We start from the raw sequence: 14622 nt of genomic DNA on the forward strand, positions 1-14622 counted from the left end.
CACATTTTAATTTTTGCAACTGTTTCTTCTTTGCAAAAAAAGCTCTTCTAAATTAGAAGAGAGAATTGTTTGCTTCATACCCTACATCTGAAAACTATTTTGGTCTCTACTTTTCATTCAGTGTTGATGTTAGTGTTTTAGATTAAAGGTACCTCATTTAGGGGTGTGCTCAGAACAGGGTGCGTGACGAATGGCATCTTGGCTTATAACGCCTCCAACAGGAATTCAAGTTTACTCCTCACAAGTGGCAGCATACTGTTACCTTCCTGTGACATTTTGCCCTATACATGGGGGGAAAAAGAAAAGAAAAAGATACCTCATTTAATTCTCTCTAAATGCTATTAGCGGAGGTCAGGTTTCTGCAGAACACAATCTGTATTTAATTTATTTGCAAAGCCACATTTAGCATTGAGGTTTTAAAATTCAGTCAAAATAAATGATTTCACATTAAAGGCTGTATTAACACCAAGTTTTCAAGGAGCTTTTCTTCTGAGACATTCAAAGCACCCTATTAAGTCTACGGTCTTCCAGAAATGTGCTGTTCTCCAAGATAGCCTTATTAGTCCCATTTTGCAAATGACAAAGTTGTGGCAAGAAGCAATTAAATGTCTTTACCAAGATCTGTTGGAATGGAGTCCTACTGAGTAGGCCCGTGACTTATGATCTAACCATCATTGGTAAATTGGGAGAAAAAGCTACAAACCTAGCAGGAAAAAAAAAAAAAAAATGATCAGCAAGGAGGAAGCCAAATATAAGCACAAGATTTGTTTTCAGGACCCTTTTCACATGGAGTTCCAGAAAGTTGAGGAAAGAAAGGGGAAAACAAAAGACCTCAACTAATCCTTGTTATTTCAAGAGAGAAAAGAAACGTAGAAGTTACCTCATCTTAACCACTCATCCGAGTAGTTAGGACAAATGCGAAGTTCACGTGGCGTTAGGCCTCATGATGCTGTCGACTGCAAAAGCTCAGCCAAATCAACGTGTATCAGAGAAAGTGAATTTAAGAAATAGAATGTCGGAAACAAATTAATAAAGTACAGGAAGGTCTTAAAAGGGTGCTCTTTAAGTTCTGAAACAAAATTATAAAGCCCAGAAGTGATGGCTGTCTCCTAAAATTTTCCAGTCTATTGCTCACCAGTCTATATGTACCGCGTCGGCTACTCTTAATCACATGCCTGCCCAAAGAGAGAGGACGCAGTCACCTCAACATGACCGAATCACCATAGGTAGACCGCTGTCACCGCCATGCTCGTGTATATATATCTTTGCTCACATACTCACAGTGATTAAAATTTAAAGCTTGTTTTTAAAGCTAAATTCTTCCTCCTTGGTTCTTTAATTATAAACAAAGCTGGTAGGCTTAGCATTTTGTTACCAACATCTTTTAATGAACCTACCCATCTGCAACTGGTTATGTACATCATATACATAAATGTTTGGACTATTTATATTCTGATATGTTTGATTCATTCATTCTTTCCTTCAACAAATACTCAACACCTACTCTGTAGCTAGCACTTTGGCAGATTTTCAGTAATGAAAAACACTGATGTGGTTCCAGCCTTCATGGAATATATAATCTGTCAGGGAAAACAGACGTTGAACGAGAGACTGGGAGAGGTGATCGGAATGTGGAACACCTTGGTCAAGAGTCCCAGGTACCACGAGAATCTCATATGGATGGAGTTTAGAAAGCAGAATACAGGGGCATGATATGAAGATGGAAAGGTGGGAAGGGGCTAGGTCATTGAAGATCTTAAGAGATGTCATAAATATGTGGGGCTTTATTCCGAAGGCAATAAAAAGTGATAGATTCAGCTGTGGTCAGGAAGGGGATGGGAGGATGACATGAAAGGATCTGCACGTGAAATCTTGCACAAGGGGAAAATACTTGGATTCAATCAAGGTAAATTAATTTGGTTTGGAACCGGGTTGTCATGGGGAAGAGCCATGGCTGGAGCAATTTGATGGATTGCACCACCGAGGGTGGGGAATGAAGAGACAGAGAGGCATCGAAAATGAGTTCCTGCTTTGGATATGCTGAGTTTCAGATGCCTGAATTACGTGTAAATGGAGACGCCCAGCAGGCAAACGAGAGGACTGGGTTGGATATATGGAATTGGAAGTTATCAGTATCCAGAGAGGGCAAAATATATATTCCACTAGGAGTGAGAGCATGTATGGAAGGATGGTGCCCTTGGGTTCCAACATCAGGTAGTTATCTACGAGCATCAGCAGATGGGTAAGGAGGTCATGTCCTTGAGGCTTCCTGGAGGAAGTGACACCTTAGTTGAGCCTTGCAGGATAAGTAGAGGGTAGCCAGGCGGAAAGGGTATGCAACTTGAAACAACTTGATGCACAGGAAGAACTAAGGGAAATGACAGTTGCTGGGGTATAAAGTGTGAGGTGGGAAGCAGCAAGAGCCAAAACCCAAGAATGGACAGTTAGGCAGGCCTGCATTACGTACCCATTCCTTAGTTAATGCTATCTGTTTAAAAACACAGCAACACCCACAGGCCTGGTGTTCTCTGAAAGACAGGCATGAGGTTCTTCCCTGGTCTCTAACCTGAAGGCGCAGACCTGCACGGTGACCACGCTGGCCCACACTCCCCGCCCCCTCGCAGCCGCCACTCAGTCCACTCTACTTTGCCATTTTATCTCAGCCCCTTTTCATTTCCAAAGCCACTCTTCAAAGGAGACTTCTGCCAGTTCCCAAAGATGCAATTCCTTCCCTCCTCCTCATTGTCCTCTGTGTCATATAATTCACTGGTAATTCACTGGCCCCCGGGGCAGCAGGTCAGAGCCTGGCACTCGCTCCCACCCACATTGCAATGCCCTTTACCACTGATGAGTGAGCCAAGTAAGGACCTTTGTAGCCTCCTCTGCTCCTTCTGGTGGCCCTTCCTGGAAACGTGGGAACCTCCTCAGTCCTCCATCAGCCAATGAAAATGAGATGATAGATATTCGAAGCCTTGGAAAAGACAAGAAACATGTTATCTATAGTGTTGTTATCACCTGAGGCCTCCACACCTCTGAAGAAGCTATTTCTGGCTTTGTGGGAACTTCATGAAGGAGGAATCAATTTCAGTAAGTGCCCCCAAATAAAAACTTTGGTTAAAAAGTTTAAAAGGTTCAAAAAGAATTATGGTGAGTAAGGAGGGAAGAATAGAGAATGAAATATTGCAGTCAGAAATTTCAAGGCCTGGATGTGGTTCCATGGCGTAACAGTTAGCATGTCTGCTTTGCACACAGAAGGTCCTGGGTTCATGCGCCTTCATGCCCCAATGGAGCCATGATCCATGGTCTATGGCCATGCCACCCTGAACAAGTCCAGCATCTGATCTCAGAAGCTAAGTAAGGTCAGGCCTGGTTAGTATTTGGATGGGAGACCACCTAGGAAGACCAGGTGTTGTTGGCATAAAATAATAATTTTTTTTTTTTTAAAAAGAAGAAATTTCCAGGCCTTCCTCTTAGAAGGAGGTCCCTAACCCACAACACAAATCCAAATCTCCTGGTTCTCTACTACATTTTACAAACTGCATTAGCATTTTACCCATATTGATAGACTGATTCGATGGAAGGTTTGGACGATAAGGAAAAAAGGGAACCTATAAAAAGTAGAATATGAAAGATAAAAGTATCCCATCACTTTTACTAAATTAACGGGACTATTACTAAAATAAAGGGAACACAAAAGTGGTTGGCCTTAATCCCTGTTCGGATAAGCGGAAAACAACTTGGATTGCAATGAGAGAAGCAAAAGAAACAGGTGTCCCCACATCTGTATGTTTGTCCAGGTGAGCAGATAATTCATTGAATTAAGGCAGCCACATTCGCTCTTCAAAAAAGGGGGCCCTCTAAAACTGAGACACCAAAGCCCACCCATCATCTATCCTGATTTGAGAAGTGAAGGTACTATCTAATCTTCAGGTCTCTCCCTCAAACACAAGAGTTAATAAAAAGTTGCCAGTTTATACAGCAAATAACAAACTCTCCTGAGCTTTTTGGAAATCAAATGAGTTTTACTTTATTAATTCCATCCCTCCTCGTTTGTAATTTAGATGGAAGAACACTTAAGTCCATGAAAATCCAACTAAAGAAACATTGGCCTCTTTTGGAAGAAATCTCACATTTAAATAATTTTTTTTTAACAAATAAGTGTTTAGGGTAAAAAAGTTCAAAGACTTGCTTCCTTTGTTCTCTTTAATATTTTACTTGGAGTTTGGCATTGCAGTCAGGACGAGCCACAGTAAGAAAAATAGACCTGCAAATAAAAAATACCGAAAAGGGCTACACACCAAAATATTTTTATTTTTTTATTATATTTTTATATTCCTTATATTTTTTATTTTTAAATATTTGTATCTGTGTGGCAGATTTATGTTTGTTTTTTGTTTTTTTTGTTTTTGTTTTTGTTTAACTGTTGATTCTATAATAAATGTGAGTTGATTTTGTAATAAAAATATTTGAAGAGGAAGACAAAGGTTTGATTCCAATGAGATCTTTCTTGTTTTTGAATTTGAATATTTAAGCAAATTAACATATTAAGATTGAGAAGGCAAAGAAAACCTTCAGTAATAAGTTAAATTTAGCTGTTGGTCCTCTTTCAGTTGACACCAGGGTGTTTTCATGGATAAAATTATAATACCAGTCTATGACCATGCTGACCTGAACAAGCCTGATCCCTTCCAATCTCAGAAGCTAAGCAGGGTCGGGCCTGGTTAGTACTTGGATGGGAGACCATCTAGGAAGAACAGGTGCTGTAGGCGTAAAAAATAAAAAGTAAATAAATAAAATTTTAAAAAGTAAGGGATTATAAACTGACAAGGTCCTTGTAATCTGTGAGGTCAATTAAGGGTTGCCTCACCTAAAAATAATAATAATAATAATAAATAATAAATTATAATACCAGATAGACTTTCAGATTCATATTTTCTATTCTAGCCCACAGAAGCTTTACTTTAAGAGTTTTGCAAAAAAAAAAATCTGGCTCGTAGACTTGTATTTCAGTCTTTTCTCATGGAAGCCAGTATGGAACAGTAGTGGACCCTGGCCACAGTAGATCCCAGACCCTCAGGGATCAGTGCTAAGAGGCTATTAATTGATGAGTTCATTGAAAGCACCAACTTCTTTCTTTAAAACAATTTGGACTAAACAATAAGACTGGGCCGGAAACTTCAGTATTTATGGGAGGTGTCAATACTGGAAATCTGCAGTGATGTCCTATCAGGAGTTTGACCTAGAGGTGGAAGGAGAGAGGGCTCCAGGCAGACTTAGTGGGACCTGGAAGTTGGTGGACTTCCTCATTCACTTGAGAGATAGATACTGCCCGAGCTTCTGCTCTAGGCTGGGAACTCACCTGAGTCCTGGCACAGCGGTGAAGGAGACCAAGACCAACCTCTCTTGGAGCAGACAGTAAACAAACAAACAGGCAAATAATATATAGAACGTCAAGTGGTGATAATGGTCCATGGATAAATTCCAGGAGAGTCTATAACCTCCAAAGAGGAAAAAGAAAATAGTTCATTATTTTTACCAGCTTAGCATTTCCTTCATTTTTGAATGTGGCATGAAACTACAGCAGTATTAACAGCGCCTACACTGTCACTGGTAGAATTCATATCTTATTTTATATCAATTGCTATTATTGGGATATCTCAAAGTAATCATTCATACTACCATAATACTTGGATCAATAATACAGTAGCTATTTGACACACAAAGAAATCTCATTTAATACATCAAACAAGCACACATACTACTTAACACAACTTTTTAGCATTTCGATTAATAATTCAACATATTTGGTTTTCTTTTAAATCCTGGTTTATTTTAGACATTTAAGCACATGCGTTTGAGAAGTGTTGATTTGGGAAGTGGCTCCTTAGACTGCATTAAACTGCCAAGAGGTCCATAGCAAAAGTGCTTTATGCAAACTTCCTGCATGTATTTATACAGTTTAAAAAGATTTGTGCTCAAGAGTTGAGATTCAGTGCAATGAATAATTTTTTACTGCTCCGCCGAGGACATTCTTAAGTGAACTTTGTTTTATTCCGAGCGTATGTGGTGGTGAAAGGTACTATGACATCCAGTCCTGTTTGGTCCACTGTCCTGAGTCACATTGATGAGCCAGCTGTTTTACCACCAGTTTTGCACCATCAGCATAAATGTCAAGCCATCAAAAGGGCAAATAATACTTTAGTATTATCATTACAGAAATGGTTGTGACCTCGTGGGCTCCTGGAAGAGTCTGAGTCTCATCAGGGATCTGCAAGCCACACTTAAAGAACTATTGTGTTAGATTAAGTGACAAGTTTTAGAATTTTTTTAACACCGAATCACCCTGGGGACTCTATTTACATAAAACTTTTGCTGGTAGCCGTTGTAGTTTCTGTCCAGCTCTTCAAAATAGAAGTTTTACCTAAGCTTTTAAGGGAGAACTTGAAAAATTTCTGTCAAAAATAATTTCCTGTCGCCATTTTTTTTGATGGCTCACGAGAGGCCCAATGCTGTAATACAGGTCAGGTGACACATCTTATAGCAGAGACATGTGGACCCTACTCAAGAAAAAAATTTCCAGGACAAAGGGTGGGGGGTCGGGGGTGTGAGGAGTCTTCACCTCTTTCATTCATGAACCCCCTTAGCAACTAGAGAAGCCTTTAGACCTCTTCTCGTAATAATGCTTTTCAATGCATAAAATAGAATCCTTAGGATTACAGAGAAACCAAGTTATATTGAAATACAGTTACAGTCTCAGACCCCTTTAGGGGTGCTCTGTGTACTCCAGGTTGGTAACCACCTGCATCGCCCAAACCCTAGTGGCAAAAACATCTTGGAGTGACATTTGTTTTTTAATGGATTTGTTCCAGTCAATTAAAATCTTAAGTCCCCAAATACTGACTGTCAATAAGTTAGATTTCTAGACCTAATGAGTTCAGGGCAAGAATATGGAATAAGAAGAATGAGTTTCTCCTCCCCATCTATCTATAAGACTGAATGAAACATGTCTCTGGCGAAATACAAACTATTTGGAAAAAGGAATGGCCCTGGGCTGAAGGTAGGAAGACTTGGGCCCCTCTTCCAAAAGGTCTACAATAACCGAGAATGTGCCCCTGCCTTTCTAACATTTTGGTTACTCTTTAGTTACAAAAAAAAAAAAAAAAGTTATTTTACAACAAGAACTCCCTTTTTTTTTTTTATCTGCTTCTTAGATCAAATCAGCATCCTTAGGCTTATTATACTTTGAGAAACTATCTAGCCCTTAGTGCTAAACTTAACAAGCAAAAATTTACAGTCCCGTGGTTCTCTAAAGAGTGAAATCAATAACACCCTAAGTGAGATTTTCCATTCTCCTCTTAAAAAGGTTTGTGTGTTATAGAAAAACAACTTTTTTATCCTCTTTTTTAGAAGAAAATGTTTGTGCTGATCATTGAAAACAGCCAACAATCCAAAAATCATCTATATTTAGTCTTGGAATTAGTAAAAAGTACTCCAGCATCATGATCTCCTTTGATTGTGTTTTTCTTGGGCTAATAGTGAAATGAAGTCTTATTCTTTGACTTAAGGGTGGGGAGGTAAATTGGTGGTTTGAAAATATCCCAAGGTAGGAAGCCAACTCGTGATTTTAAAAATTGCCACAAATAATCCACCCGGTGGATAGTCAACCACTTTATGAGTCAAGGGTTTCACTGTGGGCTTTATAGTCCTAGTCAGTTTTCTCATGACGGAAACCGTGCTCCCTCTAGACCACAGCTCTGCTTCCTGTCCCCACTAGCAGGCTCTTTCGGTGTGTACTCTGCTCTTCCTGTGCTTCTCACTCCGTAGTTTTCCTACAGGGGTGAGTTGAACCGCCAAGCCCTTGCATTTCCATGACTTCGTATTCAATGTTGCCAAACCCTTCATAGCCCTTAATGCGTTCAGAATTCAGATAGCCTATTCACTGCTGTGGTAGTTTATGAAGAATTTTCCAACACATTTTCTTTCATCACCACAGCCATCCTATGAAAGAGATATTACTATCTTTATCTAATAGCGTAGGAGACTGATGCTTAAAAAGGTGAAGTGTACTGCCCATCATAATCCAGCCACTAAGAAGAGACCAAGACTCAGAGCCAGAACTTCTGATGCCAAATCCAGCATTTTCTTCCCTGTCCCACGGCTGGCTCTTATCGGATCCAGTCTTAATACAAATCCCACTTGTCCTTTATCTCCCAGTGTTATTCTCTTCGGAAATGTACATAGCACAGCAAACTATATGATCTTTTATTTTTGCCAGGTGTACTCAAATTTGAAATGACTATGGAACATAAACAGGGAAACCGTGGGTCATATTTGACCTGCAGACGTATATGTTTCACTCACAATTTTTGTTTTGTTTTGGTACTAGCATTTAAGAACTCAGAGATTTCACACAAAAATTCAAATGTCTGGCGTCTCTTGAAATTGGAACAATCCTGGCACAATTCTGTGTGGCAGTGATCAGCTCCAGCTGAACAGCACTGGGCCTCTTGAGATGGGAAATGGGCTTTTCCAGGTGCTTCAGGCTTCCCCACTCGCAGAGTGTGCGCAGGCGTGGGGCCCGATGCTTGCACTTGTGTTACCTGACGGGCTCTTGTGGGCGTTAAACATGAATCCCTGGGGAATGAGGCAAAGGCTATATCTAAAACAGTGCCCAGCATATATGGGGAGCCCAATAAGGACAGTGTTGAATGACTGCTGTAGATCTTGTTACATTTATTGATTGTTACACCTTGAGTGTTGAAGCATGTTTATCCTGATCATTACAAAGAATTGCTTCTAACCCCCTATCTTAGTATAATTGATTGTGGTTTAATAGATTGTTCATGAGGTAAGAGAGAGGCAGAGACAGAGAGACAGAGACACAGAGAAAAACAGCCCCCTCCCACATATATATTTAATCAGTTTTTCACCAAGAAGACTCTAGTTTTCCTCTAAATGATAAACATTTATTAGTCTGTGGAATTAATCTTTTCATCATTGGTTCAACTCTCATTTTATATTGAGTTTACACAATATTTGCTTTTCTTTGCCTTTAATTCTCAGTTTGGTAAACTTAGAGGAAAGTAGATTGAGAAAACTGTTTTAATAGTTCTTTGTTTCAATAAATGCTATACTTACATATGTAGAAATTATTAGAGTGATTTGAATTTTTTTTATTATTTATAGTGCCTTGGTCTGATCCATGGACAGATAATAAATTTAAAAAGGGAAGAGAATATCAATAAGAGAAAGAAAAAGGTAATAAAAAAAAAATAATTATACCACAGCTCTTACAGGATAAGAATTAGGGTTTGCATTGATTGTACTCTTCAACACAGCTGCACATAATAAAAATATGAAAGAACATTCTATAAAGAAGCCATGAGAGAAATCCCAATAACCAGTGTCATGAAGGGTCTTGATTTTGTAGCCCCCGCCTCCTTACATCCCATGTTGCTGTATTTCGTTCTAGAGCAGAAAGAATCCAGGAAGTAGAGCTAATGATAGGGTCAGAAATGATGTCTCCAGACAAACTTCAGATGGAAAATTGTAAAGTAGAAAGTCTGAGGCTTCCTAAAGCCCTCCTACCCACCGGAAAACAGACCAAGAAGCCTTAAAGTGATGTGAGAAAGATAGAAAATGAATGAATGAATGAATGAATGAATGAACTATATTAAAAAAGACCCAGGGGTAAAAAAAAAAAAAAAAAAGGCAGAAAAAAGTGAGGCGTGTGGCTGGGGGATACAACTACACTCACAGTATTTTTTTCTGGAAAATTTTTTGTTTGCTTCTTACTATACATTATGGAAATTTTCAAATATAAAAGAGAGAATGGTCCGGTGAACCTCCATCACCCTGACTCATGATAACAGGGTCAAGAAACCGAAATTTCAAGTAAAGCTAAAATAGTCATTCTCACAATTTAGTTTCGTCTTCTCTTTATTAAGCCTATTGTGTATCCTTCAGGACCTTCTGGGTTGGGTATATGGGGCCACAGAGAGAAGAAGCTGTGGTCCTAAAAAATCCACAAACATGCTGTTTATACCCTGGATAACCAGAAGTTGAAAGTGTGACTTCTGTGGTTTGCTTTGGCCTCTTATGCCAAAACAATTAGACTGTTGGATGTGAAAGAAAGAAAAAGAAACGGAACCTCTTCAGCTGGGAAGGCAAAATCATCAAAATTCTACGAGGCTAAGCAGTTTCTGTGGCTTTTAGAAACTTGTGTGGCCCAAAGGGGTCATAAATAATTTTTATGGTATAATACCCTTAAAGGACATACTTGGTTTCCCAGGAATTCCTGCCATTCTTATACTCACAAAGGTTCATGTTGGTTGAGAAAATCTGTTCGAGCCTGATTTTTCTGCTCGGTACTGCCTCCAGGAAATACTAGACAGTGTTGAGGCTCGGCCTACCACTGGGGCGTCTTTAAATGGTGAAATGAACAAATTTGAGGTAATGATTCATTTCTCTACACTTCATAAATCAACTTTTAAGTAAAATCTGCACTGGCCCCTCTGATTTCTGTTTTACCAGCATCTTTTCCTTCTGGAATTACATAGAGAGCAGTCAAACATTAAAATGCATTTCCATGGTTGTGTTAAGATCTAGAATGATAAAAAAAGTAGACCGCATAGGAGCCACTGATAATCCATTCATGATATCACGCTGCCAACCCCACAGAAAGCCCACAGAATGGTGACCTGTCCATTTTCTTCTATGTGGCTGGGTAGAAAGGAGAGGGGTAGGCTTCTCCATAAACCTGACCTCATGCTTATTTTAAGGGTTCGATCAGCATCTCAATATTAGTCATATTAGAAAGACAGTCCCATTGCCTATATGTATCCAAGTATCATAAGTGTATCCCTATCTGCGAAGGTTGCTGTCATCCATTTGCTGGACTGAATGCACCAGAGAGAAGAGCCGTGGGCTCAGGGGACTGCTGTGTGCCTGGTTTAACCAACACGGCACTTTCCAAGCTCACAGCTGAGCTGCTAGTGGCAGAGGTTCAACCACATGGCACTTTCTGGGCCTTGGGGACTAGATTCCTCTAAGTGGAGCCCACATCTGGAATGCACCTTTTCTAGCAGGGAGTAGATTATAGGTCAACTAATGACATTTCAGTGGTGCAGATGCCTACTATAAAAAATGCATCCATAACGATATATCTTTATCTACAATATCACTTAAGTACTTTTTGTATAAAATTTATCAGCACTTGCATTCTGGGTTTCACTCTGCTGGTGAATTTTTTATGATGTTGTTTATGGCAAAACAGTGCTGTCTTCTGAAAGCTTTTATCAGATTCCCATGGTGATGTGTGAAGCATAGGCATTCAAATTAAAATTTCATCATCTTCAAAGGCTACTTTTGTGAGCTATAAGAGAGTCCTGGGTGGGCACTCCAACATATAGAGGAGACATGAAGCTTTTCTTGCAGAAGTTTAGAGGCTATATAATACTCATAAAGAAAATGTAGAGCAAAGATTATGCCATTTTTTGTATTCACGGCATACTTCAAATATTGGAACTTTTGGCAGCAGACATGAAGCGATGAATAGATTCAAGCAACACTATTATAATTAAGTCACTACTACAATATATTCATGTCTTGCATGCTCTGTAAGAAGAATCCTCAGGAATCACACTGCTGGATATCTGGCTTAAACTGTGCATTGGCCTTCTGTTCTCTGACAAACTCATGAAGCAAAAGTTATCACATTTCAATAAACGTGACCATGCTTTGGCACAGACTTGATCTTTTACCAAGCTTCTTCCCTCTGACCTAGCAAGATGCATTGCCCATACTCATCACTCACACCTCGTACTCATTCTATAGACTTTTTCAGGCATAGAAAGATAAACTTAACCGCTTTCGCTAAAACACTATTGAAAGATGGATTCTGAGGAGAAGTAGGGAAGGTATAGGACACGAAAAGCAGCAGCAAACATAGCCATTGATTAACATACGTTGGTAAAACGAGTTAAATATTGAATGCTGAAAGTGTTTTTGTGTTATAAACTACAAATAAAGGAAATCAGACACAATTATTTGTCAGTTACTTAGGACCAGGGTGCTTAGCATGATACCTTACAAACGGTAGTTGCCTTAATTCATAATATAACTAAAGAAACGGCATTGTTAAAGATTTTGGCTGGAATTGTTTAAACGTAATGAGCAACCAATTTTGAGCTACCCCGAATTAAGAATCTCTGAAATAAAATTACAATGAACCATATCATGGCATCATAGATGTAAACTATATAAGAAAATTCTAGTTGAACATTTAAAATTAGAATCCCAGGTAAAGTTCTATCTTGAGTTTCATTTCTAATCAATAGCATTAAAGAAATGATAGTACTACTCAACCTCTTTTTCCTCAGTATTTCTTCAATTAATCACTGAATTCAGTCCTCATAATTTATGACTCTATACAATTTATGCCCAGAGCTTTTTGTCAGGATAAATTCTCATAAAAATGTCCCACTTGTATAAAATTCAGGTTATCCAATGGTTCCTTAAGTAACTCCCACTGGGGCTAACCTCTGCTCAAAGACATTCTTTGGGCTAATGTTCCAGACATCACATGTAGAAGGAAGGGAAATGATTAGTCAAAAAAACTGTATCATTCTGAGAACTAGTCGGTGATAACATATTCCACTTTTACCTTTGAAAATGTTTGTACAATACTGGGTAGGGCCCAGTGTTTTCATGCTAGAATCTGTAGACATTTATCGGCTTACTAAAATAAGCACACAATCTGGCAGCATTCTGCATGCCGAGCAGCCCTGCCTGACCTGGAGCCTGGACCAGCACTGGACCCAGCAGATGTGGCTTTCTGAAAGTTTGGAGAGTTGAATTCGGGAAGCCTGCCGAGCACCCCACCTGTGCACGGTGTGCCTTCCTGGAAGCCAGGTTGATATCCCAGTTTTTATAAGCCCAGAGAGCCTCTGTTCATTCACAGCAGAAAAAGAAAACTGAAAGAATTGAAGAATTAACACTGTAGATAAAAATTATCATAAATTTCTCTTTACTAAAAGATGCCATATATTTTAAAAGGTATTTTTGACAGAGTATAGATGCTACATAGCACTTAACACTATTGTACACATGAGAGACCTACCCTTCCCCCTCGCTGACACAGGTTTGGGGACCCCTTCTTCCGTAAAGGGTAAGGGCAATGTAGAGCTCTCAACAGCCTGGACGCTGGGAGGAAGAAGAAAAGGGAAACCGTTTTCTCATATTTTTGTTTTTCCACAAGGTGCTCTTTAATCACAGGACCCCATTAGTGAGATCAGACTTCCTGGGTTCTATAATCAGAATCACCCGGTTATATAGAGCAAGGGGAGGATCAGTGTGATGGGGTGGAATGCAGGGCCCTGAGGTCCACATTGGAGCACGATCAGCCCAGCAGGCAGAACATAAGAGGCAATGGACAAGTTGAAGTGTAATGACGCGATGACGTCGAGCCAGTCAGACTCCAATAGGTGGCCCGGAATCCAGGAGCACACGATATTAAATGCTTATGCTCATAATAGAACCCGGTGACAGACCTATTCAGAAGCAAGACGCTATGCCTTAGAAGGGGCTACCTAGGAAGAGCAAATCAGAGTGCCTGCTCCTAGGATCTAGAGGAACGGGGGTTGCTAAGGAAGCTACTGAGACAGGCTCAGACACGGGCAGCGAACCTGGCTCCAGTTACAGAACAGAGAACTGAGTGGGCCTGTGCCTTGGACCCGAGGAACAAACCTAGTGGTCAGACGGAGCCCTGGAATAGGTCACGGTAGCTGTTCTAATATCTTGAGCCTCTGTGCCCTGGACTGAAATAATGATGTTCAGATTTCTAACTTTTTAATCGAATTAAATCTTATACGAAACCCAACAAAGCTAAGCAAAACGCAGCTCTTCTGGCTTTGGTAGACTGGGAGTCCCGGAGTTCTGCCCATCTGGCACACCCCACCCACCTACCCACCATGGCCCCTGTGTGTACCTCAACTGTCCCTTTTACTTAAACTCCTTAAACCCCTCTTTTCTGGGCCCAGGATCGGCCATAGGATTGGAGAGAGATGAATGAGCAATATAATGGAGACTTCACTTATTTTATTTTATTAAATGAGCAGAGCTCAGGGACCACTGTCAACTTGGTGAGAAGTGAGGGGATTTTTCCTTTTTTTTAATGGGAACTATGGGTGCCGAGAATGCCACCAACCACACCATATTGGTAATATATACTTAGCCTACTCAAAAGGCTCACCGGGAGTCACCTCAAACTCACTGTCAGATCCTCAATTCTTCTCCAGCTTCTGGAACCTTCTTTTCTCTACGAGTAGACTGGAGTGAGCTATCACTCATCCGGGCGGGAACATCTCCCAAATCTGGGCCTGCTATTGGATTCAGGGGAGGAGGCAGAAGAAAATCTCAGGCAAGGGAGATGGATGAGCAAAGACATGGAATTGCCTAATGACACAGTGTGGATGGCTCATGAAGAGTAACCATCATCTCGGACTCACCGGAAGTTCTTGAAAATGCAGATTTCTAGCGCCAAACACTCAGAAAGTAAGGCCAGGGAATGAGCACTTTTAATGAGTGCCCTAACTGGTCCTTATTCTTGCCACGTTGTCAATA

The 14622-nt window shown here is 40.1% G+C and overlaps 1 protein-coding gene, 1 long non-coding RNA gene, 1 other non-coding gene and 1 pseudogene across 4 annotated transcripts in view; all 4 read left to right on the forward strand.

The window, feature by feature from the left end:
• Positions 1–14622, forward strand: part of UST (uronyl 2-sulfotransferase) — a 253563-nt gene that overhangs the window by 183821 nt on the left and 55120 nt on the right. The gene's annotated exons all lie outside the window — the stretch shown is intronic.
• LOC118606513 lies at positions 161–289 on the forward strand. The gene has a single exon (XR_004952481.1). It is a non-coding gene; the product is annotated as a small nucleolar RNA SNORA11 (small nucleolar RNA).
• Positions 4651–4769, forward strand: LOC118606936 (annotated as a pseudogene).
• Positions 4873–9709, forward strand: LOC107518450. Its single transcript, XR_001598855.2, has 2 exons — positions 4873–5193; positions 5231–9709. It is a non-coding gene; the product is annotated as an uncharacterized LOC107518450 (long non-coding RNA).

Source organism: Rousettus aegyptiacus, unplaced genomic scaffold (genome assembly GCF_014176215.1).
Source record: "Rousettus aegyptiacus isolate mRouAeg1 unplaced genomic scaffold, mRouAeg1.p scaffold_m13_p_1, whole genome shotgun sequence".
Taxonomy (NCBI): Eukaryota; Metazoa; Chordata; class Mammalia; order Chiroptera; family Pteropodidae; genus Rousettus; species Rousettus aegyptiacus.